Raw genomic sequence first — 5,050 nt, forward strand, 5'->3', positions numbered from 1 at the left:
CACCTATAAGCAGAGATTTACAGAGAACTGCAGACCTATTACACCTACTACCCCTGGGTTTTAATTTCAGTTATGGCATCCTAATCCCTCAGTTCAGTTCCTGAATTTGAAGCTTTGAAACCAGTACAGTCATTCTCTCAAGTATTACTCATTCATTCATTCAATAAACTTTCTTGATGGATTCCTTAATGGGGAGCATTTTGTACCAGAAACTAAACTGGGTATTCTCTACCTTTCCTTCCAGTTTATGTACTAGGTTTATTGTCCAGATTTGAGAGGGAACCTTTTGTTGGCGGTTGAATTTCAGGTTCTAGATTTAGGTACAAAAGCTTATGATTCTAGCTCAGTCTTCTGAACTTCATTCAGCTTTATCTCCAGTAAGTGTTCGACTTACTAAGGTGGCCCTGAAGTGGGTTCTTTCTAACCACAAAACTGTACCACTCAACACTTCTCCCTAGGTCTCGGTTACCCATCTGTAAAGTGATAGTTTCTTGCCCCTGCTGTTACCTGCCTCTGAGCCTCTAAGTGGATCATGGCCCTAGTCTGCTAACTGTGCCTTCCATCTGAAAACAACAACCACCCCACCAAATAAAAACAAACAAACAACAAACCAATAACCCTTTCCCTTTCCCAACCTTCCTGTTTGAAGGAATGGGAATTAGAGATTAATTTCTATTGTAAATTGTCCATATCATTATTGCAGAAGAATACCATAGTCTAAAATAAAAATACCAAATATAGGTAATTTTTAAAATATTATTAGGTTCCACTTTTTACCATTGTTTTTCTTCACTGTTCCCATCCCTTTAGTGTTCTTTAGTAAAAATCTGTTTCACTCTTCCAGAAGTCTTTTTTTTTTTTTTTTTAAGATTTTATCCATTTATTTGACAGAGAGAGAGAGTACAAGCATGGGGAGCGGCAGGTAGAGGGAGAGGGAGAAGCAGACTCCCCGCTGAGCAGGGAGCCCACCGTGGGGCTCGATCTCAGGACCCTGGGATCATGACCTGAGCCGAAGGCAGACGCTTAACTGACTGAGCCACCCAGGTGCCCCAGTCTTCAGACTGACCCTTAATCGGCTCCTGGAAGATAACTTTGGGTCCTTAGGTTATCCTGTCTTACATGAGTGTCTTTGCACATCTGATGACCTTAGGATATACTAGGTAGTCTATGCTAGTAATGATGTTTAGTGAATGCCTATTTTTGTATACCTGGGGCTTTGAGCCATCAACTTGACTTCTGGTGGTACTGGGGTCTGAGTAGCTGAGGTTGGTCACAGGGGTGCTGCATGCCTATGTTCCCCAACAGAAACCATGGACCTCAAGACTTGGGTGAACTTCCCTGGTTGACATGCATTGTCGCTGGGAAAATTAAGCTCTGTCTGTGTGATATCATTGGGAGAGGACAACCAGAAATTTGTACCTGGTCTTTCCCGGACTCTGCCCTATGTGTCTTTTTCTTTTGCCACTTTTAATCTGTGTCCTTTTGCAGTAATAATCTGTAAACATGAGGATAATCACTTTTCTGAGTTTCATAAATCCTTCCAGTGAATTACTGAAACAAAGGGGGATTTGGAGACCTCCCCTCCTCATACCCTCATATTGTAGGTGTGACTTATTTTCAAATAGGCAAAGGCAAGAACGTATGTTCATTCAAGTGATTTGCCTTAAGATACAGCTTCCAGGAAAAAAAATTATCCCTCAAAGTGGAGATTGTCTTGATGAATAGTATATTAGCCAAGTACTAATAGGGTACCAGTACATCTTATACAATAAAAAAAATTATAAATACAAGTTGTAAAAATATATCCAATGTCTCTTTTTTCACCTCTACCTTGGTAGAAAATTCTTAAGGAAAACCTCAAGGAGACCCCTTTGGAAGGAATGTTCCATCTCCAAGATTTTCCAAAGAAATCTATATGCAAGCAGTGACTAAATATGCCACTGATATGTGCATGCACATTAATGTTATAGACTCATCGACCTCAGACTTGTCATGGGCCCATGTGTAAGATAAATCTACCTCCACACCTGCATGCATATTTTCCACAAGCCCCTTCACCTTTTTCCACATTTCTTCCACATATTTGGACATCCCCTTCTTTTATTCATTCATACATTCCTTTTTGTCCAATTGCTATTTATTAAGCCATTGCTGTGTCCAGGCTTCTGGCTAAGCACTGTAGTAAATAAAGAAGACTTGGTCCATACCTTCCTGGAGCTTATAGTTTAATGAGGAAGACTAAGCTATAATGAGAGTGTGAGATTTGGAACACACACTTTAATGAAGCAGTCATGTTCCCTTTAATAATGGGAAGAGGTTTCTTAAAAACTCATTCATGTTTTCATGTTATATACCAGCTAATATGGGTCGAGTTTTGTCCCCTCTCCAAATTCGCATATTGAAGTCTTAACCCCCAGTACCTCAGAATGTGATCTTATTTGGAGACAGGGTCTTTACAGAGGTAATCACGTTAAAATGAGGTTATTAGGGTAGGCCCTAATCCGATATAACTGGTGCCCTTACACAAAGGGGAAATTGGGATGCAAAGACTGGCGTAAAGAGAAGATGATGTGAAAGGGATGTCAGCAGAAGGCAGCCACGGAGAGCCCTGGGAACAGGTCCTTCCCTCATAGCTCCCAGAAGGAACCAGTGTTGCCAACACTTGATGTGGGGTTTCTACTCTCCAGAATGTGAGACAATAAGTTTCTGTTTAAGCCACCCAGTCTGTGGTACTTTGCTATGACAGCCTTAGCCAACTAACTCACCAGCATTAATATTTATTTTGTGAAAAAAGAAAGATGAATTTTAGATCTAAATTTTTGAAGCTAAAATTTAGAAATGAACCTGAAGGAAATGTAGAGGGAATAAAATTAAATGTAGAAACTTCCCTTCCAGTTATTTAGAAATAAAATTTCTAATCTGAATTTTTCATTTTTTCTTCTGGTTGATTTGGCAGTGTGTAGAAACAACCTGCCTGTGAAATATGTTTTCAAAAAAATTTTTTATTCAAAAATTTCCAGGATTCCAAGAAAAAAACATTTAAAAAGAATTTTTTTTAAAAAGGAAGAAATGCCTATCCTTCTTCTTACCTTGCTCATTTTTTTTTTTAAGATTTTATTTATTTATTTGACAGACAGAGAGAGAGAGAGTACAAGCAGGGGGAGCGGCAGGCAGAAGGAGAGGGAGAAACAGGCTCCCCGCCGAGCAGGGAGCCCAACACGGGGCTCGATCCCAGGACCCTGAGATCATGGACCCAAGCCAAAGGCAGACACTTAACCGACTGAGCCACCTGGGTACCCCTACCTTGCTCATTTTAACGGCAATCCCATACCTAGTGGAAAATCCACATCCAATTAAATAGACTTAGGAGTTGCATCATCAGTCTTAGCAATGGAAGATTCATGCACCAGTGTGTACTCAGTAAACACACTGGTGTTCATGTAGTGATAGACTGGTTTGCCCTTGCAGGTACATCTGGTAGAACCATCCACAGTGCTCCACGATCAGTAGCGTTTTCTAATGCATCAAAGACACATATTAGCTAATTCAGTTCAAAAATGAGCACAGGAACAATTTAAATGGCATTAGAATAAAATGGACTGAAACCTGCTCACTCCTAATGCAAAAGTTGCCATCCAGATTGAGAAAGCATTGCATTCTCTGCATGGAGGCAAAAAGAGGGGGATGACTTTGTCACCCTGAGGGAAAGCATCATGATATAAGTTCTCGGTTATTAATGTTAAAATATGAAATAAAACAAATGTGAACTGATTCAATGCCACATGCAAGAAATTCTTAAGATATTCTAAAGTTTATAAGCACCATACGGTTTGCCTGCTGAAGGTTGAGATTTTGCCAAATTAAACTTCACTCGATACAATCCATTATCCTTGGATCCTTTTATCCTCTTAGATTGTGTTAAGGCTCTTTCTAATAATGTCTGACTGTACGATTTCCTTTGATAGGATAATCAAATCCTATTTTCCTCGACTTTGTGACTTGAAATCCGCATGCCCAGTTTCATTGTAGTGACTCCTCCGCCAGTTCTCTCCAGTTGCTTCATATCCCACAATCCCTGGAAACTTAGACGCCATTGCTCATTTTACCACGTGGTCATCTGTGTGACAGATTCCTGTGACCATATTCTGTGTTCAAAGACAAGAACATTGCACCAACTGGCAAACTGGGCATTTTACAGTTGGAAGGATATTTAATTTGCTCTTGAAAAGATTATAATTGTTAAGTATGATTGCCTAATGCTGTTGACTCGTAGAAGAATCTGTGCCTAATATAGAACCATTAGACATGATTCCTCTCATCAAGGGAGTCACATTATTGCTGCCTCTGGCCTTACTATGAATTTCAGTGCCTTTCTGTAGTAAATTGGTGCTCTTGTGAGGGAACCAGGATACAGATGTCACCATGTGGCCAGCACAAAGTAGGTTTTGACAGTGAGGCCCTCCTAGGACTCTCTTAATCAAAGGTAGAGGAAAGATGTGCAAGAAGGTTAAGTGAGGAGCAAAATTGTACTGTTAACTACAATGCTCAGGTTACTATAACGTTCAGGAGAAGGTTAAAGAAAGATTGACAGCAACACCTATGCAACAACCCGATGCTGAGACCATTGGTTAGGCTCTGCCGGAAGGAATGAGGGGTGGAGAACACTCCAGGGAGTTGTCATTTCCAGGCACAAATGAGTTCCTCACTGTTTGTGAAAAGTAATCGCAATTCTATCTGATTCTCAAAAGATTTTGAAAGAAGTCATTAGTCATGATTCCTAACCATTTCTTTTTATCAGACACTGTGTCAATAAAAATTCTACAAAGTTTTAATAAAGCAGATTAGTAGTGTTGTTTTTTAAAGGATGAGAGAGAGAGGGAGAGATTGAGAGAGAGGGAGAGAGAGAAAGGGAAACTCTTCCTGATTTTTCTCCCCAAATCTGTTTAGGAATCCTATAAAATATTTTAATTAATTTGTTCAGATGCAAAATGAGTTATTCCTCATCTTACTTTTCAACTAATGCAACCCTCCTACAGAGCTCTTTTAGATG

Source organism: Mirounga leonina, unplaced genomic scaffold (genome assembly GCF_011800145.1).
Source record: "Mirounga leonina isolate KUSES-001 unplaced genomic scaffold, KU_Mleo_1.0 Mir_357, whole genome shotgun sequence".
NCBI classification, from domain to species: domain Eukaryota; kingdom Metazoa; phylum Chordata; class Mammalia; order Carnivora; family Phocidae; genus Mirounga; species Mirounga leonina.